We start from the raw sequence: 24,987 nt of genomic DNA on the forward strand, positions 1-24,987 counted from the left end.
TATATACCAAGGAATCAAGGGATTTTTTTCAAAAAGCTCCTTTATTTTTCTTTATTTATATACTTATTATATATTTATATGATTACATTTCAGCAGCACAAACTGCATACCATGGAAAAAGGAAGCACATTTTGCCTAAAGCATGACTCACACTATCTTAAACAGGTTTACTTCCTTCCTCAAGATGAACCATGATCCAGCTAAGAAGAGTAGTTCTCACTGAGGTTTCTTGCTGTGTGTCTTAGCCTTACTTAATTAGGCTTAAGCAGAAACACTCGATAAACCTGTGGTAATCAACTTTATTCTCCTGAGCTACATGTACAACATGCTGAATGATCAATGTCAGCTTAATGAGGACCAATTGTGTTGCTCTAAGCAGTGAAGTGATGCAAATCTGAAGCTATACCGCATATTCTTTCAACATATTCACACATCTTTCCAGTGTTTTGTTTCATGAACTGTGTGTGCACTACTTCTCAGTTAAGTTGAAGATACTAAATAGTCTGTGGAGCTTCGTGTCGCACCCCATTAGCCTGTCAATCGCACTACAATCGCAGGTTGCACGTAGCATTGTAGAAAACTAGAGCTCTCGGTGTGTAACATCACATAGTTCAACCCTGTCTAATTAAAGGGGAAAATTGTGAATACGTACACGAACATCAGTTTAATCTATCAACGTGCAAATTGCAGTAATGTGCTAATATGGGCCTTCTAAGGATTTCTGAAATGTTTAGTTCATTTTCTCCCAACCATATTGTAGCATTAGCGTCTACAAAAATTGCAGAATTAGTCCCATTTCCTGAGTTTTAGCTGGAAGCTAAACAGTAATCATTTTGACTTGGCAAAAAAGAACATTAGCCATTCAAGGTTCTTATTTTATGGTCTTTTAGGGGTGTAATGCAATTACATTATCAGTTTAGTTTTCCAAATATCCATATCAGCATCTGTATTCAGATTTATACCCGAAGTAGGTGTGGCTAAAAGATCTGTCCTTTTTTCCTAGTGAAATCAAACAGTCTTCTGATTTTCAATGGGTGAGGCAATTTTGTGAGAAAAAGCATCACTCACAGTAAGCTTGAAACATAGCCTAACTAATAGCTAGCCTTCATTTGCAAAATCATATATTTTGCATATCTGTTTTGCTAGTGTGAACTTTGAGATGGAGAAAATAGAGTACATCAACAAGCTAGCTAGCTACATTATCATTACAGATATTCTATGTATGGAGGTGCTGCAGTGAGAACAGCTAGATTTGGTTGTAATTTGCTGTTGATGGAGAAAAAAACAGCTAATTATGAATGGCTAATTGGCACCATTTTTTCTTTTGGGTTTAATAGTCATTTGTCAGTTATTCGATAGTGGCTGTTTGTGCATGGTTGATTTTGTGGTGGTGTAATGTATGATATCCAAACTGCAATCCATTTAAAATTGTTTTCTTAGTGGGATATAATGCAATAAATGTCTAGATCAGGTATATTCAGCCAAAGGCCAAGTCACTTAAAATGTCTTGCTTACAAAATTCTCGACTGAAAGGCAACAACAGTTACCTTTTTGTGCTTGACCATTAGTGATTAGTTTATGGCTATAAATAAGACCATTAAGGTGGTTTGTTTCACACTGGCTTTCACACCTTCCACTTTGTTAGTAGTTAGTCTTTCTTCCAATGAAAAGCCTTCAGCTAAATAATTTACATAAATGCATTTAATTGGATAAACTGCAACAGAGAATCTGCTAGAGTATTTTTTTTTAAAGTACTTGGTTTCACCACTGAAATATTTTGGTCTCCATCCAGACAGAGGTCTAACCAGTTGACAACCCTTGGCCTGGATCTAGCAGCTAATACAGGAGGCTTAGACTTCTGATGCCAAAAATTACAGTTTCGTATCATTTGCTTTCTCACAATCTGATTTACCAAAAGTTTACTGCAACTATTTCTTCTTCATGTCAGTATCCAGGTGTTTCTGAACAACAGTAGATCAACATTACCTTGTAACTACCCCTGCACTAATCTAAACATTTATTCCCTTATTTATAACATTCCAAAGACAGCAATTCCTGTGTGGGCTTCATAAGAAATTAAGCTTCAACTGCAGTACCTAAGGCTTGTGCCCTGGCAGCCCTGTTGCTTTACCAGTCTGTTGCATACCCTTAGGACATTTTTGGAAATAAGAGTTCTGAGCATACAGTGCTCCAGCATATCCAGTATCAGCAATGAGCTGGCATGAGTGTCAGTTCTGGAGCAGGTCTTAGTTGCTGAAGGTGCAGTAGCAGGGTGAACCGGGTACAAGCCTTAGCTCCTGCAGTCTAGTGAGCATTTCCCAGGATGCCCACACACAGCTCACCACTTGATCAGCAGCTCTATCAAGTGAGCAATTACCTGAATGCTAATAAACTACAGTTTGCACCAAAAAGGCTTAAATAAAAGAGGCACTGGGTCAGCAGATGGATCCTGAGCTTGAGTTACTGTCTGTTTGGAGTTTCTCATTTTCTCCCCGTGAAAACATGAGCTTCGTTCAGGTCCTCTGATTTCATCTCACCTCTCAAAAACATGCTGGTTGGTGAATTGGTGAATTGCCCCTAGATGTGAATGTCTGTGCATGGTGCCCTGGGATGGCCCATGATCCTGGGTGTATTCTCACACTGGCATTATGTGACTTGGATTCACCATGACCCTGACCAAAATAAAGTGTTTACGAAAGATGAATGAATGAATTAATATTTTTCATTGAGAATATAATCCACAAGTTATTGTCAGTCGCTAATAAAATGCCAGTTCCAACACAAAAAGGCATGCTTTGACAAGTGCATGTTTGATAAGCTTGACTGAAAGAATCTTTTAATTGAGTGTTGTCAATGTCAAAAAGCAATTTGTCTGCTAGGATTGAAGATAAAGCCTGGTCTTGTGATCCAATTACAACAAAATACTACATTTTAGAACAGCTCATGGTTCCATTTTCTTTTTAAACAGAAAGATGAAATTTCACCATCATGTTTTTATTTATTTATTGCCACTGACATATTTTTTTTTTAATCTAAAGTGACTTAATAGACATGAAGCATTTATTCCAAGCATACAGCTTATAGATGAGGGTTAGGAATCTTGCTCAAGAACCTGACTGTGGTTCTCTGAAAGTCTTGTGAGTTGAAGCAACAATCTTCTACCAATTTGTTATGAGATGCTGGCTAGAAAAAACTAGAGAAAAAGCTAGAGTAACATGGTTAACCATAGAGTATGTGTTTAACATTGACAAATCAAAGCGCTTGTCTAATTAATTATTAGCGTGTCTTCCCCCAACCCACACATCTTATTGAAGTCCTTCAAACAAACATAACAGGAAGACGTAATGTTTGCCTTAATTACCAATCTGCCGTTTCTTTTATCTCATGAAGCTTTGATACCTCCGAAGACTACTTTGCTTGACTATAAATAACACATCCCATTTGGAATCCTCAGAGTTCTTTGGTTTGTCCATCTGGTGGAACTTAAAGGTTCAATGGAGAAACCTAGAATAGAGGGCTTCCCTATCGGAAAAGGTTCCAAGTAGAACACCATTAGATAGCTAGAACCCTTAGCCGTTCTAAGAATCTGAGAAGTGACTCGCTTTCTAAAATTATGTAAAGGTATACTTAAGCAATATCGGAGTACTCAGGTATACTTAGGGCTCGTGCCTGCGGTGAATCGTAGCCGTGCCGTGTCAATATAACCGCATGATTTCAAGTGCGATATTGCTTTTATACAGTTCTGTAAACAGGAAGTTAATACTGAGTAAGTGACATTTCAGACACAATATGGCCAAATGTTATGTTTAGTTTTGCTCCGCTAGTGACAATAGATCCCAAAGAAGCCACATTCACTTTATAGAATGTCGGCTAGCTATCTAGCTAGCTCACATTGATTTGTACATTCCTGTTAAAGGTGCTTCTGGGAAAATTGGCATCCCTTCATCCTTTTCATCTTCATCTGACAAGCGTTCATAGTTTAAGTCAAAAGTTATATTCCTGAAAAGTTTCAGTTGCCATGTCCGCTGATGATGTCACGAACACTACTGTAGTAACCGTTTTGAACTAGGAAGTGGAATTTTACATGGCGAACACAGGCGAGCGGAGTGATACATACAGTGAAATGTCCCGGTGCGTTTATAGGAAATATAGGCACTCTTGGAACGCTGCTCGACCAAACAGATTATTGGCCTGGAACTAACTGTTGTATAAAGGCTCAATAGGTTATTAAGTTCCACAATTTCCATTTTATTGTTTATTGTTTTATTTCCTTTATCTGTTCCTCCTCTGCTAAGGTTTTTTGTCCTTTTGGGGCTTTTTTTTAGAGCTTATATTGTTAATTAATGCAAACATCATGTCTTCCTGTTATGTTTGTTTGAAGCACTTCAATAAGACGTGTGGGTTGAGGAGAAGACACACTAATAATTAATTAGACAAGCGCTGGCATTCATGAATGTGAGCTATACTCATAATTCAACTGGCACAAAGTGGCACATAGTGAAAGGAAACATGAGAAGATTGAAGTTGTACATGATTTAATGGCAATTTTAGATGTCAGACTTGCCATCATTAAAATTGGGAACATTTGCCATCATTAAAATTTGGGAATGTTTGGTGCAATGCAGGTATAATATATTTACTAGAACCATACCAGGCTTATGTTTAGGTTCATGCTATTGGTCAGTGATCTGCTGAATAAATTTAGAAGTAATCAAAAATATACATTCTACCAGTGTATAGCAACATATAATCACAACCCATCCAAACCCATCCATACAATGAGCCAATGTTCCACTGTCCCTCTAATAACCTTTCATATACAATGCCTTACATAAGTATTTGCCCCCTTGAACTTTCCCACATTTTGTAGTGTTACAACCTGCTTAACTGAGAGTATCATTTGAGTTACACAATGTATCGAACATTTGAGTTACAGTCATGACACACTCTTTTCATTTATAAATAATGGATTTACTCTATGAGATATTCAAAATATGAGATTTTTTTATAACCAATCCTTGAATGATACGTTTGCAGGACTTTGTCCCAGACATGTTTTGATAGCTCCTTGGTCTTCTTGTCTGCTAGGTATGTTCTCTAACAAATTCTGTGGCTTTCCAGGAACAAGAGTATTTATACTGAGATCATGTGACACTTATATTTCACACAAGTTGACTCCATTCGACTAATAATGTGACATCTGATGGAACCTGGTTGCACCAGGACTAATTTAGGGATTTCATGGTAATGTGGGGGTGAATACTTATGCAATCACATCATTTATGATGTTTCATTTGAAATAATTTCACAAATTATATTGCCTTTTCTCTCACTTCAGTATTACGGGCTGTTTGAGCCTATTTCTAGATATTTGTACTCATTTCAGGCTTGAAATTGTCTTATTCCATTAGCAAATCATGTTGCTTATTTCAAGAGGTTATTTCTAGAAAGAAGCAAAATTACCTGCCAATAGTATAAGACAATTTTGAGCTTGGAGTTAGTAAATATATATAGGAATAGGTTTAATACTGTATGTTATATTCTATAATAAACTCATAATGAGAAATATTAGATAACGTTTCATTTATTCAAGATATGTTCACTTGTTAAGATATCATTTTTTTGCAGTCGGTTGTAACACTACAAAATGTGTTCAGGGGGGTGAATACTTTTGAAGAAGAACCCCTTGAAGAAATTTTGAAAAACCTTTTTTTGTAAGAGTGTACGACCCAATTCAGGGTAGCTGATCCAACAAAATCTGTCAAACTAGCTTTGTCAAATTTTGACAGTTTGACAATATGTGAAATGGCTAGTTTTCAATTGCAATAAAGATAACATTGGTGTTTAAAAATGGGTTTCCCTTCATCGATTTTTGTCAATGTGATGATCTTCAATATCTAAAAATAAAAACCAACCAAACAACAAGAACAACAAAAAGCATACAGAAGTACAACGCTCAAAGACTCTCATTTCTCATCCAAGTTCTGTCAGTTGGACAGTTGAGTTAGACTGATTCGTGGGCTGAACTTTTTGAAGCGATAGCTCTCTGTTCTTCTAAACCACTTTGGCTTTGAAACACAAACACACCAGCCTCTAAATTTTTTGCCAAGTAACACGTATGGAAAGCAAACAGAATCTGCTATACAAAACACATCTGTACGCACACCCACGGCTAAGTCGAGGACCCTTAGAAAGAAAAAAAGTATAAACTTTTAGTGAAAAGGAGAAAGAGACTGGAGCTGGCATACAGCCATGAGGTACCTTCAGTCGCGCTGAATAAAAGTGACAGCTTTGTCACTGCTTAGAGAGTACATCTTAAATGGAGGAAGTAGGTGAGATATATGCATGAAACTAAAAAAAAAACAGCTTGCTATAGTTCTTGGTATCATGTCAGGCTTTTTCGATTTTCTTTTCATTTCTGTCAGGGATTTTCCCCCAATGAGCTGACTCTGCATAGAAAAGAATTGACTACCTGAGATGTAAATTGCTCAGTTGGAACAGTACTAACTATAGATGTTTAAACACTAATTAACGCTAGCTAACATTGCCACAATTTCCACAATAAACTTTTTAAAAAGACCCAATTTATAAAAGATCTTCCAAAAAAAAAAGCTGCTGATATTTAAATTAGTATATGTACTGTATTAATACTTATTCATGTTATTTTTAAGAATATCATGGACATTTAAAATGTCATCACTCAGTGCTTCAGACAAAGAAATTTAATAAGTTGATTAGTCAGAAGGTGTTGATTCATTTTCTGTAACTGCATCTCAGATAGTAGTGCCGGCTGTAATTCAAATCAAAGGTTTATATTAATGCGCTTGTAATAATACATTATCATCTCTATAGCAGCAGCTAATGAAGTGGGGTGTGTAGGACAACCATTCACATAATATAAGCCTAAAAATACATAAATTAGAAATATTCTTAGTTAGCAAAGAAAATGTATAATCATTAATATGTGAAGGTTTCTGTCATGAGACGGTTATTTAACTTTTATGGAAGGAGTCTCCAGTGTCGGCAATTTATAACAGCAAGTATTGCGCTTTCTGGTTTCTTGGGTTCTTGACAAGGTGCTTTTTCTAGTCTTATTAACTTCAAGAGACAGAGAGAGAGAGAGAGTAACAGAAAAGCTGTTTATAGCTGCTATATTGTAATTCTAATTGATAACAGGATAATAGATAAATAGTTTTGCTGACATTCCACAACATTAAATGTACAGTAATTATAAATGAATAAAAATTATAATGTCTCATTTCTAAAATAAATAAATACTGCCCATCATTGATTATTTTCCTATAACAACACCACCACTGTGTTTTATTCCTTATATAAGCTTTAATATTATAGGACTATTTAAATGACTAAATTAGTATGCATAGGTTATGTTACATGATGAATAGGTACTATTCATTGATGATTATGTGATTCTAAGGTACTATGAGTTATAACGAATGAATTACTTTTACTATACTATTTCGCCTCATGATCTTTTACATTTCCAGTTCTTAATGTATTTTATCCTGTAGCTACATGCAAATTAATGAAGCTAATACAACACTGGAGAGTGGAAGCTGAGTTTAGGAGGTTAAGGTTATGCCTTCAAAGAACTAATGAAAAATTTAAGCTTTATTAAAACAGGTTTCATAGAATGATCCACTTCAGTATTCATTTCTAATCCAATACTGTATTCAAATATTTAAATCCTGCACAATAACTGAGTCTGTTCTCACTGAGGCACGGTGAATGCCTGAATCCCTCATGGTTTTGATATAACCCCTAAATGATGCAAATGCAATTAGCAGTAATGCCGTTTCTATCGCTGTGGCTGGATGGATAAAACTCTTATCATGAAAGTGCTCATACAATGAGCCAGAACAAATTAAACTTGTGCACTCCAGGACTGAGGCCACACGCTTATGAGGCGTTCGTTTAAGAGTATCTATGCATTATGCTACATTCGCACCAAGAAATGTATTCAGTGAAAATTACTCTGCAGAATGAGTTACACAGGTCAGCAAATTGACTGAGCTGCCACAGCAACGATGGCTTTCTGTTTTTATTGCAATATCACACATGGGTTATTTTCATTTATTTGGCTTGGTAGGGAGTCACCATGGCTGTATGACAATATTATTGCAGAAGGACTGATCCTGTGCTTATAAACAACATCATCAAATGCTAAACTATTTGTAATGCTTGCTGCGCCATTTCAGAGATGGCAGTCGCATTTTTATAAGCTGCTTTCCACAGAAAGCTGTTTGTAGAAAAAAAAGGTATGTTATCTATAATTATTGTGGCGTATAAAGAAATTCATCAAAAGAACCCTCCTGTTTTCATCACTCCTACTCCAGCTCAGTTTGGACCACACCCACTGATTACCATGCGTATTTTTTTGCTTGTAATTAGTCTGATTGTTCCACTGAATGCAACGTGTGACACGCTATTTTAATCTGCATTTCTGAGTGTTTAGCTGTCTCTGCTCTTCCTATAACTATCTCGCATTGGTCAATTATCAGAAATGACATTTTGCAGCACTTATAGAGTGATAAGTAAGGAATTAAAGACCTTTCAGTGTGCTATTATAGAAAATAATCAACATTGTGCTGGTGATATGCAGCCTGAAGCAGAATGAATTTATTGTTACCACCCTGAATTTGACTAGATTTCCAATAACAGTCAGTCCTGACCTATTTTATTCCTCTTATAATACAGCAATTTGCTAATTATTACATTTTTTATTAATGTATTAATGACACACCATACTTTATATCCAATTATATTTATGTTTAATGTTGTGGAACGTATAGAAAACAAGTTCTTTCCTTTTATCACTTATTATAGAAGCTAGAACAGTTGTTCGCCTCATCAAACTCTTTTTTTCATCTCTCTTGAAGGTAATAGTACAAAGAAGGACCTTGTCATGGCTCAGAGAAACATCAGAACACAAAGTTACCTATTCAGAAGACGTTTCTGTCTTGGAAAGTGTAAAGTAATGCCTTTACCTCTGGCAGAAACTGGAAACTCCTTCAAAAAATCCTTAAGAAACATGTCAAAATAGAAAACTTTGCCATATCAGCAATTACAAACTTACAAAAAAAAAAAAATCTGTTTATGTGCAGGATCCACCAAACACATCCCTGTGTAAGCTGTTACTATAGAAATGATTAAAGCCAAATAAAGCCAACACTACTCTCAGAGCTGGCGTTATAGAACTTTAATCACCCCAATATTGCTGTGCTATAAGCATAGAGCACAGATTATTATCTACTTGACAATAATAGATGGAAATGTAAATGCTTCAGGACCAGGTCATAATCTGGTTTTTTTTTTCCTTCTAGTTTTGACCTCTTTTTTTTTTCTTACTATTATTGGTTGTTGGATTCTAACCCTGTCTGCATACCCTGACCTCTGATGATCCTTGGATAAGCTGTAATAAATTGGCTCGACACATATGTCTAACTGCCTCTGGCTCTGACATGCTACAGCAGTCTTATTTAATGAAAAGCTGGTGTGGCAAAAACATGTCAGTACACCACAGCACTATAGCATAGCAGCCCGAGAGGGAATACAGCGTGCAGGATGGCATGCATTATTACTATATTCTGGCTGTTTTATACATTCCTTATGGCCATATGGCATGTGCATCATGTAGATGATGATTCGCTCTGTCTGTGCTTGAGAGTGTGTGTTCTAAGCAGTCAGATGAAAATGCAAGACCTGCAGAAATCACAGCACGTGCGGTCAGTGACCTAAATAAACACCGTTGACTACAGATTATGATGAACCCGTTGCTGAAACGGTCAGCAGACATGCACAGCTGCACATACAAATGCACTGAAATGAGCTTTTCATAATATATACTGTATACATCTTAATTTGCAAATAGCAGCCATTCTCTGGTTTACAGTAATTTACTGTGTGTGAGCATAATGGAGCATTCCATCACGCCAACATGGAACCAGCCAAATATTCAAAATATTCAAAAAAAAATAAATAAATAAATAAAAAAACTGAACTCTGAAGAGGAACAATGCATAGTCCCAGATTGGGGTGGGGAGGTGAGGGTGGAGGTGGGTGTAAAAACTCTACACATTTTCAATATTGTCCTACCACAAATCACTAGCATACAGTAGAAACTGCAGTGCACGTATACACAGGGTTTTAGAGTTACTCTGTACTTCTGACCAATTCTGAATAGCCACTAAGGAAGTACAGAGATAACTATTAAAATGTCACTGATTTTCACTGTGCTTAAAATAAAATGAACAAATGAAAAGGAAAATTGGCAACCCCAGGGAATTTGTGTCCATAGACGAAGCATTCAGAAGCGAAATGTGGGCTGGGATTATGCAAATGAAAGCATAAAAGAAACATAATGAGATTTATGGATACTGCCTGCACCTGCCTGGGGTATGATTGTGCGATTAAATCCAAATCGTTCGAAAAGGTGGTGGGGGATCAAACATCAAGCACTCACGCTGTTTTGAAAGCATATCTGAGAATAGGCAATGAGCTGATGGAACAGAAGCAAAAACGTCTATTTGAGCTTCAAACGATACAGCGGTGGAGTCCATTAGCCGACCTTAGTGGCGCTGAAATGATAACTGTGGACGCTAACACCTTTCCGTCTCCTGTGTAAGAGGAGGAAGAGATCGCCTTAGCTTCATTATATTAGCTTTTTATTATCATATACTTTACATTCACCACAACCCAAAGAGTTTCCCTATGGCTTCTCGGGCATGTCCTCATAAATATGCCATGAACATGTAGGACTTGTAGGACAAATCTTATGAGAATAAAATATTGTGACGCTTCATTTGAAAACTTACCAAACATACCATACAGTGTTTACCAAATACGTTAGGCATTTTTATGTTCCTTTTGAACTCTCTTTTAGCATCAAATGTTGACTAGCATCACCACAGCTGCTTAGCATAATGGTATGGTCCAGATAACAAGCGTTCATGAATCAAATCAGAGTACTTATTTATAACTTTCATCACGCAACATATAACGATATAGTTGTTAGTTTTTTAGATGAGATCTGAAAGCAGAAAACAGATGGGTGAAAATTAAAGGAAAAGGCCAGCATAAAGTGTCTTATTAAGATGTTGGGCCACCACAAGCAACCAGACCAGCATCAGCGATCTGGTAACTGTGAACCGTAACATATGATTTACATCAATTTCATCCCCATCAAACCATTCAGTGAAACACTGTGCCCTGTGGATGGGGGCGGGGTCATCGAGGAAGACATCACTCTCATCAGGATAGAAATGTTTCATCATAAGATAAAGGCGAAGAGTTAGATGTAACCTGGTTATGGAATTTCCTGGACATTTTAAGCACATACTGTATAATACACTAGACATATTAACATAGCAGAATCCAGGGTAGTGTGGCTACTCCATATGTGATGCCAGCTATTAAATATGATATTAAAATGATTTAATAAAATTCTAACCTTGGATTTGACTCCATCAAGCTGCCTAATTTACTCATAAAGGCGAACTACTTCACGATAATGACTACCATCCAAGACTCAATCAATTCAATTTACAGCTGATCCATTACCACTGCATCTTATTTCAGATCACAGGGTTGAACCAAATTTAATTTAAGACTTTTAAGAGCTTTTTAATACCAGGTGCAATGCAATTGAAGATCATTAGTGCAACAGTGATAAAGCTGGCCAGATGTTGCCTGGAGCTTATGTCAACAATGGAGATGTTAATCCAGATAGCGGTAGTGTATACGTATAATAGCTAATTTGTTTTAGTGCTATAGTTACTACCACGAAATGTGCTAATCTGCACATTGTTTTCCACATTTGATGCTAATGATAAAGTGTTGCAATGTGCTCATTCTAATGCATTATCATTTCTATAGTAGCAACTTGCGCAAAGACCTGTATAGCAGAAACGCCAAATTAAACTGATTAAAAAGAAAAGAAAAAAAAATGTGTAATCACTGATTATGGTGAGGATTACTTTGAGGAGATTTATTATTTATTATTTATTTAGTATTTTTTAGAAGGAGTCTCCAGTGTCAGCACTGTGTAACATTCAGATGTAGACATTTTCCTCTACAGCAAAGTCTTCAAGACAAAGATGTTTGTGCATTCTGATTTTTTTGGTGCATTTTTTTTGTCTTAACTGCAAGAAAGAGAAAAAAGGAGGATGATAAGGGGAAGGACTGTTTAAAGATGTTCTAACGTAAGTTAAACAAGCATTTTCTTTTTCACAGACATTCCACCACATTAAACATAACCATGAATCGATATCAACTACAATGTGCCATTTTTTTAAATTTAAAAATAGTAATCATGGTCAAATTGCTGTGGTATAAGAAGAATAAAACACTTTGTGATGTGATGTTTTTGGCAAATAATTAATATTGGGGTGGTACCACACCAACTTGTTGTTGATTATTTTCCTATAACAGCATGTCACATTATTTTTTACTGCTTACTGTATATACACTCATCGAACACTTTATTAGGTACAGCTGTACACCTACATATTTATGCAATTATCTGATCAGCCAATCATGTCGCCGTAGTGCAGTGCATAAACTCATGCAGATGCAGGCCAGCAGCTTTGGGTAATGTTCACATCAACCATCAGAATGGAGAACAAATGTGATCTCATGGCATGATTGCTGGTACCAGACTGGCTGTTTTGAGTGTTTCTATAACTGCTGATCTCCTGGGATTTTCAGACACAACAGTCTCTAGAGTTTACTCAGAATGATGCAGTAAAGACAAAAACACCCAGTTAGCAGCAGTTCTGCAGACGGAAACATCTTGTTGAGAGAGGTCAACAGAGAACAGACAGACTTTTTCGAGCTGACAGAAAGGCTATAGTAACTCAGATAAGCACTCTGTACAACGCTGGTGAGCAGAAAAGCATCTCAGAATGCACAACACATCGAACCTCAAGGTGGATGAGCTACAACAGCAGAAAACCACATCGAATTCCACTTCTGTCAGCCAAAAACAGAAAGCTGAGGCTGCAGTTGGCATAGGATCACCAAAACTGGACAGCTGAAGCCTGGAAAAACGTAGTCTGGTCTGATGAATCTTGATTTCTGCTGAGGCTCACAGATGGTAGGGTCAGAATTTGGTGCCAACAGCATGAATCCATGGACCCAATCCACCTTGTGTTAACAGTCGAGGCTGGTGGAGGTGGTGTAATGGTGTGGGGAATGTTTTCTTGGCACGCTTTGGGCCCGTTAACAACAATCAATCATCACATGAATGCCACAGCATGAGTGGCATTTGAGTATTGTTGTGGATCATGTGCATCCCTTCATGGCCACAATTTACCCATCTTCTAACGGCTTCTTCCAGCATGATAATGCACCGAGTCACAAAGCAAAAGTCGTCTCAAACTGGTTTCATGAACATGGCAACGAGTTCAGTGTTCTTCAGTGGCCTTCCCAGTCACTGGATCTGAATCCAGTAGAACACCTTTGGATTGTGGTAGAACACGAGATTCGCAGCATGAAAGTGCTGGGCCAGAATCTAAACGGAATGTTTCCAACATCTTATGGAATCTACGCCATGAAGAACTGAGGCTGTTTTGAGAGCAAAGTGAGGCCCTACCCAGTATTAGTATAGTGTTCCTAATAAAGTGCTAGGTGCACGTACATATATTTGTTTACAGTGTAACAAATGGCAAATAAATATATTACGTACAGTGCATCCAATGGAATTACACTGACTTGTAATCGCATACAGTGAAAAAAAAGTAAGATATATTAAGGTGAAGCCATTCAATTGAATTTGACGACTTATGCAATTTATCACTCATGGATAGTTTTTATTTAGTTCAGCTAGCTAGTCTGATAATCCTAATATTTATCCTAGTGATTCTCTTTGGATTTCCTACAAATAAACTCTGTACTTTGCCTAACTGAGAACATTTCTAATTTTAAACTCATTGTCTCATAAGAATTCATACAAATGTGCAGTGATGAGTCCACATTGGATCTGTCACAGCTTCATCTGACCATGTCTGTGACCTAACAGCTAAACTGTAAGACATATTTCTATATTTGTAATTAGTTGGTGTGACGTAGTGTTCTACGTTTTCACAACAGTTCATGAAAATCACCTCCAAGGTCTCACAGACTTAAAGACGTGGTGTCAGGATTCATCCTGTGCAGTTTGTCCTATGCAGAAAACACACGCACACACATTTGTTCTTGGGCTGCATGAAAAGTAGGTCACTTAAAAGGAATAAATAGGAAAAGAAGCCCAAGAACAGAGAAACACAAAACAACCTGAAACTCAGCTGTTTTCCTATTTCCTGCAGTCCAGTACATTGTCATCTCTCTTCCTATTTCCTATATGTTTCAAATGACAGCATGAACAAGCCAGTAATCCAAGCACAGGCACATCATTTGTTGTGTTCACTGTCTTGGACTTGTGAGAAAATCTGTGTAATTGGAAATTAAAATTCGAAGCACTTTTAACTGAACTCACGGCTTCATAAATACAAATGAGGTTCTTTCTCTGGAGAAAATGGAGGTGGGAAATTTTTCGAATGCTTTGACATGCTCATGTAGAGCAGGAACACTCTGAAAGTGCTAAAAGCCGCTACATTTCATATGTGATGGCTTTAACAAAAGAAATGTGCAGCTGCTGAATTTGGGTGGTACTTTCTCAGGTTCCCCAGCTTTTCGGTAACAGCAGTGACTTGATGTGGTTCAATAACACATAAATACAGAAGCTAAGAACCAAAAAGAGTATTCATGTAAGGATGATGGGCTTGCTGGAGAAATCGATAAATCAGCTTGGCCTGTAAAAAAGAACTCTGCAGTGAACAAGCACGGAGTGTAAGATCTCTAAGATTATTAGACACTTGTACAACATTGTATACTGACAGAGAGGTCTGAGACTGCCATTTGTAAACTCACACTAAATTGGAAATGGGCCACTTATACAGCCTTGTGGTACACCGCATTACTTAGAGCATTAATTGTTGAATATTAGGGCCACTTTTTAAATTGTGTTTTATACCACAATGTTGTTGAGTTTGCAATTCTGATTGCTCAGGAGGTGTTGAATAATTGTCTATAACAGCAGCTCTGACAAGTCCGGCTGCAAAGTTTATACTGCTGCACTCATTCTAATACATTATCATTTCGATAGTAACACTTACACAGGGACTTGTACGCCAGACACTCCATATAAACAGATAAAAATGTGTCACTGTTGATATGGTGAGGTTGTTTGTGAGGAGAGAAGGAGTCTCCAGTGTCACCACTTTGTAACAGTCAGAGGTTGAAGTTTTCTGATATGTACAAGTCTTCAGACTGCATGTTTTGCCTTATTAAGATATATCAGAAAGGCTGGTGAGGGAATTTCTAGCTTGTTTCTCAGGATTGTTTCTAACTATTATAATGCAAGTGGTAACAGCAGCTAACTTGTTTATATTTATTCTACAACAATAAATATAAACGAATGAAAAGAATGATGTGTCACTCTTAAAGTAATATTTTCAATGCTACTGTTGGCAATTTTCTGCGGTAACAGAGGAATAAAACACCTCAGGACATACTGTTATTAGAAAATAATGAACTTCAGAAGAAAAGAAACAGCTTAACTGTCCTTAACTGACCAAATCGACCCGCTATAGTAGGAATCAATTCGAAAGGTTAGACAGAGAAATCGAACCAGCTTTGCAAACCCCTGGGAGTCTTGCCAGAGGCACAGTAACTGTAAGTGGAACTCTGAGGAATGACTGTACTTACTTTCTTTGTTTTACATAAATTATGTAGAAATCAATTTTTTGCTTATTTCCTTATCTTTCTATTTCTTTATCTTAATTCTAATAGGAAAAAAGGAAGACAATGCAAAATTTTGCATTGTCTTCCTTTTTTCCTATTAGAATTAAGATCTATCTATCTATCTCTATATACATACATATATACATATATACATATAGATAGATAGATAGATAGATAGATAGATTGTATTATTACTGATTGGTAATAAAAGGGGAAAAAGAGGAATGAAAGGTGAAAAACAAAAGAGCATTTCTGAAGAATGGCTGCAAAGGTTGACTTTTTTTTAAATCAGTTATTTATTTATATATTTATTTATAGAACATAAATAAATTATACATATATATATATATATATATCTTACAGGGTTAACGTTGATTTTCTAAAATAAATATCACACATTTCAGTGTTTTGTAGTGGTTCCAGAAAGTTCTTACTGAATACCAGAGAGCTATAATTAGCACTCCAGATGGTGTATGCTATTGTCTGCTTAGCATAATCTCACAGCACTACCAGTGATAGCTGGCCTCTTCTGTTAGCGAATTAAATCAACAGTATTTATATTGGATTGAGGGAAGCTAGAGAGCATTCCAGATCATCTGTCAGTTACACACCATGTCAAGCAAGTGTCATGTGTGACAGCCTGAGATAGGTATTATGTCATATTAATGTCCAAGACAAGCGTCCTTCGCCTTATGCAGCGCTGTAATATTTGAAACTGCCATTTGGGAAATACGTACGTGAAAATGAGCATGCATGCATTTGCATAGTTGAATAGGCTGTCAGAGGAGCTGTCAGTTACTTTAACCTAACACAGGGAGTTCTCAGAGGTCTCAGTGCAATCGTATTCATGTTCCCGGTGATATATATTGCTTCTCTGCTTAACCTTTATGCGGGACGATACTTGTTTCAGATTTAGAAATGCAGATGGGGCTGAGTCATCACATAGGAGCAAAACCAATTTATTATAAGCTGTCAAGAAAGGAGGTTTCTCAACAATGGTAAAAATTCATTTCGCATTCTGCAGTGCTCTGGTTAACAAATGTTTTGGGGGGCTCATTATTTCTAGTGTATTCCTCTGTTAAAGTAATAGTTCAGACAAAATGAAATGAATACAAATTTCCCTTTAACACAAAATGAATTTGATTAGACAAGACATGTTCTGTGTAACAAGTAAGAAGATTATAGCTACCAGTTCAAACACACATCTCAAAAGACATGGTCTGTTGGACAACTCATTAGCCCGGGTGCCCTGGACAAGCAGACCTTGTGTTTGGGTTACTGGTTTAATTTGTAGTTGCCAGATGGTCGGTCCAGCAACCGGACATAGAACTTTTGCAAAACAAAAGTTTTCATTTAATATGTATGTATGTATGTATGTATGTATGCATCACAGTTTGTGTGTCACACTTCAATGCTATAAAACTATAGCTCTTGCTTCCAGTTCCACAGTTAAGTGCAGAAGTACAGTTAAACATGTTGAGAGAAGTTAAGATAATATCTTTTAATAATAATATATCCTTTAATAATAATATATTTTACGTGTGATTCAAAGAGATATCACAACTCATAGCCGAAACTTTCGCCAAAAACTTGGTGACTTGTTGCTGAGGTCATAAACAAAATGTGCTATTTTAGAAACTTAGATAAAGGCTATGACTACACAGTCATCACCTCTTAGGAATTCTTATACTCATTTGCTTCCCATAGTTGGTATTTATGCAACTAACCAGCTAACTAAGTCACCATACGTTATTAACCACAGCCTAGTCAAAGCCACCATCCACTTCTGCCCTCGAACTTTGAGCCGATCTTAGCTGAGTAGAACAAAAAAATGCTCACGTCAAGACAGCTGCTGCAACTTTATTTTTTAAAGTCCTTAAAGTCAGTTTTTGTGTGTGTGTGTGTGTAGATAACAGTATGTCATATGCTTTTAGAAATCACACACAGTTACATGCAAAAGTTGGGCATCCCAGGCCAAATGACATATTTCCTTGATTTTTGAAGTGAAAAGACTTAAACACAACCTCTGCAGCAAGCTTTTCATCAAATGCTGCTCTTTTTTTCTCCAAACATTCCTTTGCTGATCTTGGCCAGAAAGTTTCATTTTAACTTCATCATTCCACAGCACTTGTTTCCAAAATGCCCCTGGTGTGTCTAGATGTTGTTTTGTATACATCAGATGTTCAATTCTGTGATGAGGTCTCAGGTAAGCTTTTGTTCTGATGACTCTTCCATGCAGATTACTTTTGTGCCAGTGACACCACAGAGTAGAGTGGTACACCACCATTCCTGTGTCCATTACACCTTCCTGCAGGTCCTTAGTGTCATTTGGGGATTTTGCTTTGCCTTTCCTGTCAGCACACAGGCAGTTCTATCTGAAAGTTTTCTTGGTCTTCCAGATCTTGCCTTGACTTCCACAGTTCCCCTTAGCTGCCATTTCTTAATGACATTTCAGACAGTGGAAATTGCAAGCTGGAAGTGCTTTGATATCTTTTTAAAGGCTTCCTCTGCTTTGTAAGCATCAATTAGCTTAATTTTCAGATCAGTTAGCTGCTTAGAGGAGCCCACAGCTGATGAGTGTTAGCACAAGTTTTGAAGAGTCAGACAAGTTATGTTCTGGAAATTACATTATTCCTGACAATTCTTGACCTGGCTAATGAGTCCTAATGTGTCAATTAAGGCCTAATGAGTTGATTAATTTCTGAAACTGTACAATTGGAAGGGTGCCCAAACAGTTGCATATGCCATAATTATTATTTTATTTTTTCCTATGTTTTAAAATTAGTGAAATATGAAGTAACCGTGCAATTACATTTGCAGAAAAAAAATGTTGCCGCAGAGGTCATGTTTATGTTTCTTTTCACCTCAAAAATCAACAAAATATGTAATTTGGCTAAGGGTGCCCAAACGTTTGCATACAACTGTATGTAAATCTATTTGAGATTACTTGAAACTGGTAGATGGTATCTCTTACAACATTTGTAGCAACTTTGTAGCTAAATTGATTAATTGACTTGGCAGAATTGAGAAAAAATGACTTTTCCTTTTGTACAGTACATGGACAATATACAGTCACTGAAGCTGAATGCTGTTGTATGGTATGCCTTCAGGGCGATGCTTATTTGTGTGCTAAACATATGCAGTACAATATGCACCAATTTGTATTTTATTGTACATATGAAATCATTCACAAATATCAATAAAGATGCTGTTGTACCCTTACTCACAAACACCACTGACATACATCACAGCTCAGTACCTCTGTTGCTATTTGCTTCTATAATATATGTACCAGACAGGTACACTAGGCTTATTGGCTTATTAGGTAATATAAACCCTCTGAGCTGTCAAAAAGAACATCTATAAATACCATTGCTGCTGGATTCCCTGCCGAGAGATAAGATAATTTACCATTTAAAGCCTGGGTCCCTACAACATCATCCCTGGCTGGCTCAGTGATTAATGGCATGGGCAAATATAGCCAGGCTATTAGTCTCATATGGGAAAAAAAAATAGGCCCAGGCATGAGATGTCCTCGGGAATAGAGATATAGAGGGTGAAAAGGAGAGAGGGTTAATAAATATCTGTAGTCCGATCAGAGAGAGAGGAATACCAGCTGCGACCCGACCACCAGGTCATGTTCTATTCCTCGACCGTGATATTACCAAGTGACAGGTGTTCCCTATCGAAATGTCTCTGAGCTCACAGTAAATCATGAAAAAGTGCCCTGCGTCATCACAGGAAAGCATATATATATATCGCCTCATGGATATATTTAACACTGTGCGCTATTAGATCACTTCTGCCTTCACATTAATCAGAAATTACAATGACTAGTAAATGCTTCTACTGAAATGCTTCAACTGAAAAGAGATCTTTATTACCCTTTCAAAAACAAATATATCAATTTGCTTACAATTCTTAACATCTCTGTGTAATATATTATATGTGTAGTTGTCTGGGAAAACACATTGGATGTCACTGCATTTTGAATGAATTTTGAGAGAATTTCATTAAAATGATAAAATCTGGTTTTCACCATTTTTTTCTGCCTATAACATGATTTGATATGACTTAATATCTTGTTATTTTGACTTATATATATAAGTCATGACTATTTAACACCCCACAATCGATTAGTGAGACTAATGAATTAAATATTATCTTGTAATTCTTATACGTTGTTAAACTGAAAATGAATAAAGGTTGAAATAATGAGATATTATGTTGAAATAATGATGCAGTTGCAATGCACTTCAACAATTTTTCATAACTTGCAGTTCAGGGCATCCATATTTTGACAACTCTACTTACCTCTAAGAAAACATGTGTATCTTTTTATTTGCATTATAGCCTTGTGTAGGCTTACTTCCTACAGAGGTCACATGACGTAAATAAGGAGTCAGTTTCGCAAAGCATAGCTATGAAAATGGTCAGTCTGCCGATATTTCAAACCCAGCGAATATCGTGTTTTGATCAAGTTTCTGGTTGTGTACCATAGTAGAACGGACTTAACCCTAATATATTCATTTTATAAATCTAATAAATACCAGCCGTTCATTTTTTCACTATGAGCCTGCCCAAGATAGCAGCAGGAAAAAAATTATGAATGCTAATTTGAAAAAGAAAACTGGAAATATAATCAACAGAACAAAACTCGTAGAACTAATCAGCAATTATTTCAGCACAAAATAGTAAGGGCAAACAGTGATCATTCAAGTCAAGGGCAATGACTAGCCTCCTGTTCATCAAACGCTTTTTAGATTTTACTTTGTACATATTAAATGAACTGCAAATTAAATGCTTTTTGACAATCAGCGTGCTGGTGTATTTCAGTGGAACTGGAATGGCAATGCAATTTTCTCCTTTTTCACTTTTTACTTTAAAATGCTATAACTTTACTTGAGGAAAGTCTGTAGTTTTCAGAACTATATATTATACAAGATGTCAAAATTGACCATCTAAAGGGATTTCCTAGGCGTATAGACTCAAGGTAGACAAAGGGGTAGACATCTTAATAAAATGCCCCTCCTTCCATTGAGAATCGGTCCAACCCCTCTGAGCTCTGGACCTTCATCCCATTAAAGCTCATCCAGCCTTTACCATCATGTCAGTAATTCTAGTTTAGTGAATGCAGCTATATTGCTACATACTGTATTACTACTACTTTAAATAGTTGTAGATAAAAAGGAAACATGATCCCACTGCACTACAGTTGTGTTTTGCCACATATAGTCAGCTGACCCTATGAACCCTACCGATGTTCACGCCCCGCTGTGCCTGAAGTGAACAGGTGTTGGAAGAAAACTGCAACAGACTGCAAAGAAACGCTAGCATGCTTTTTACATTCATAATATCAGGGCAGGTGGCAGAGCTTTAGGTACTGGCGTAATTTTTCAAGCAGGAAAGAATGCCCAAATTTCTGCAAGGAAAGAATGCTGCAAAGTTCTGTTAGGTGCTTAAACACAGGACGGACCAAACCCATTGCATCCACAGTGCCTTAATTAAAAAATGCCATAACAAATGAATAAATAAGGAAAAAATAAAACAACTCTACATGAGTTTTATTACCACTGTTCATGTGAAGTAGTCAAGAAAGAAATAAGATATGAAATAATATGTTAATAATATGTTATGAATTAGATTAATCAGACCTATCCCAGGTTGTGCATTTTGTACAAAGACACATTCATGCTCATTATTATTATTATTATTATTATTATTATTATTATTATTATTACTACCATTATGCAATGCTATAATCTCCATTTCCATTATCATAGTACCTGAGTGCTTAGTATCGTAAAGTAAATCTGGAAAAGCTCCACCCACCCAGGCTTGTAATTATAAATTTTGACAGCTGGATGGATTCTGGTTCGATACCACCATTAAAAACATCGAAAATTGCCCTTAATAACAGTCCTCTGAGTTGTGTTCTAGGCTGCACATGGAGCTATTACTTTTTCCATTACATGTTGAGACTGGCTAAGGATAAATTTCTTGTTTATCTTCCCGGACATGTGCTGGGCCTGTTGTGCACAGATATATTGAGGTGAAGTCAATATTTTGTTGTTGGAAACTGGTGGGACATGATGGTTGGACATGGCCAACCTTGGAGACTCAGAAATCCCTTGTACTTTTGTGATGACTCACCCTGTCACACACACACACACACACACACACACACACATGCACACATACACACACCCATACACATATGCACACTCATTACAGCCCCTGAAGCCAATATGAAGCAGTTTATAATCATTTGTATTCAGGTCTACACTGTCCAGGTAAGAAGTGACACACAGAGCAAACCTGGCTCTAACAATTCCACTCAGCTCAGCTGCTTTGCTGACGTCAGGCCTTCACACACTGCTGCTCCCAGCTACAGATGAGCCTGCGTTCCTCTAATGAGCTTGGCCCTCGTCTCACAGGACTCATCTTTCCTCCATCACGCTCCGTGTTAGCTATACTGCGGATAACAGTGCTACAAGTAGTAACTAGTACAAGTAAATTACAGATCTGTGACAAAAAACTTATTTATTTATTTATTTTGCTAGTATGGGTTAGTCCCACATGTAGCCTTGGAGGTAATAGTCACTGCAAATCAGTCTAAAGTTCTTCTGACTGATCACCTTTATTCTAAGATTAAACATTTCTATCCTGGTGGGAGTGGTCTCTTCAAGGATGACCCCGCCCCCATCCACAGGGCGTGAGGGCTCACTGAATGGTGGAATGGTGGAATTTGATGAGGATGAAAATGATGAAAATCAAATGCTATGGCATTCACACAAACAAGATCTCCATCCAGTCAGGAGATTTTGGAGTGTTGTGTTCAATATTGTTCTCCACCACCATCATCATAACACCAACTGAGAGAATATCTTTTGGAAAAAAAAACATGTGTACTGAAGCGATAAACATGTTTTTTTTTCCAAAAGATATTCCCTCAGTTGCAGACTTGCTTTGCTAAGGGGCATTAAAGTTGTTTTGTTGCCTGTGCTGGCCCCACACCTTAATAAGCCATGTTTTATTGTTTCTGTATTCTTAAACATCTACCTCTTTTTTTTCGATTTGACCAAAGCAAATTTAATAAATGGACAAAATTTTAAAATGACTAAGCAGAGATACAATATAGAGAGTAGTGACAAAATACAAAGCCAGTATTATCAGTAATCAAATCTCCTGAGCTGTGTTTAGCATCAGCTCTGTGCTTTCATTACATTAAAGCTCATCCAGCCTTTACTGTCATCTCAATAATTCTACCTTAGAGAATGCAGCTACAGTAAACCTTGCCTTGTAGCAGTTATATTAAATAGCTGTAGACAAAAAAGGGAACACGATCCCACTGATCCCACAGTTTGTTTGGGTTTTTCCACATACAGATAGTTGACCATATTACCGATGTTCACGCCCTGCTGTGCCTGAGCTGAACATGTGTTAGAAGAAAACCACAACAGACTGCAAAGAAACGCTAGCATGCTTTTCACATTCAGATTATTAGAGCAGGTGGCAGAGCTTCTGCTTTTTTTTGTCATTTTTCAAGAAGGAAAGAATCCACTTGTTTCTAATTTCCATTATGGCCTTAAACTCAGGGTTTACTCAGCAAAACCCATTGCATCCACAGTGCCTCCGTTCCAATGCACCATAAAGCCTGTATTATAGTAGTTCCATATTATAAGAACCATATTGCAGATCTACAACTATACTGGTTAATTCATGCTTATGAGTTATGAGGTATAACCAGGGTTAGCTAAACATTCCATTGTATTTAGGAATGAAAAGATTTAAAAAATAAAAGCTTATTTTGACATATCTTACTTCGAGAGTACAGTATGTCATTACGTTACCTTACTATTTAGTTATTCTGATTGAATAACTCATTATTTCAAGATATTTTGTAATGGTTTCAACTTAACATCTTATTCCATCAAGATAATATCTTGTTAGTTTAAATTATTATCTCATTATTCTGATGTAATAACACAAGATATAACCTTTATTTCAACTTCAAAATAGTATGCCATTATTTTAACTTAATAACTCATTATTCTGATGTAATAACTCGTTATTTCAAGATATTCTATAAGGTTGTATGTTATTATTTTAACTTAACAGCTCATCTTTACGTAAGTACTAGTTATTTCTTAGATATTGTCATTATTTCATATCTTCAAGACAGTAAGTTAAACTACCAATGTACTATCTCATTTTTCCAACTTAAAAACTCATTATGTCAAGATAGTATCATTATTTCTACTTGTTACTTCAAGATAGTATGTTGTTATTTTAACTTTATAGCTTCTGATGTAATAGTTTCTATTTCAAAATATGATGTCATTATTTCAAATCAAGATCTCATTATTCTGACCTAATTGGTTATAACAAGATATTATTTTGAGTTATCTCATTATTTCAAGATTCTATGTCATTATTTTTTAATTAATATCTCATTGTTCTGATACAATAGCTTTCTATTTCAAGATATGTCACTGTTTTGAGTTATGATGTTGAAGTAATGAGATATTAAGTCAAAATAAGGACATAGCATGTCAATTTATTTTTTTCACAACTTGGGGCATGCATAAATAACAGTAAGCAGTTCATTTGTGTGGTTTTAACTCAATAAAGCATGATATGTTGTTTTCTATTATAAGAATGTGTTGTATATTTGTATTTTATTCCCATGTGTAACATAATTCAAATGTATTTCATAATTCAAATTCCCATCAGTTAGCCTACTATTCCTTCCAGTAATGTTAATAGAGAAGTAATTATTGTAGTGATTATTGTAGATCCTTATATGGTATGCTTTACTGCAGGCATCCATGTTTTCCTGAGTAGAAACAATAAAATGTATTTAATTTTGAACTAGTACAATGGAATGCAGCATCACTCATATAAATTATAGACAGAACGGCAAAGTACCAATATATCAAGACATATCCTAAATATTACACTAAAATATTAAAAATCCTGAATGTTAGTTCACGGTTTGTTCAGTCCATTATTGTATTCTGGATCACTATTCGCATTCAATGTGCCACATGCACTGAAATCTTTTTCAGCCATGTACTTTAAGTAATTGCTTTTCATTCCAGCTATTCACATGATGAAAAATAAAACAAAACATAAAAGGAGCAAATGTCCTCATGATGATGAAACAGAAAAGGCTCTGTGTGT

The 24,987-nt window shown here is 36.4% G+C and overlaps 1 protein-coding gene across 1 annotated transcript in view; it reads right to left on the reverse strand.

The window, feature by feature from the left end:
- The window catches only part of LOC113538091 (metabotropic glutamate receptor 7), a 213,846-nt gene that overhangs the window by 12,038 nt on the left and 176,821 nt on the right, over positions 1 to 24,987 (reverse strand). The gene's annotated exons all lie outside the window — the stretch shown is intronic.

Source organism: Pangasianodon hypophthalmus, chromosome 20 (genome assembly GCF_027358585.1).
Source record: "Pangasianodon hypophthalmus isolate fPanHyp1 chromosome 20, fPanHyp1.pri, whole genome shotgun sequence".
NCBI lineage: Eukaryota > Metazoa > Chordata > Actinopteri > Siluriformes > Pangasiidae > Pangasianodon > Pangasianodon hypophthalmus.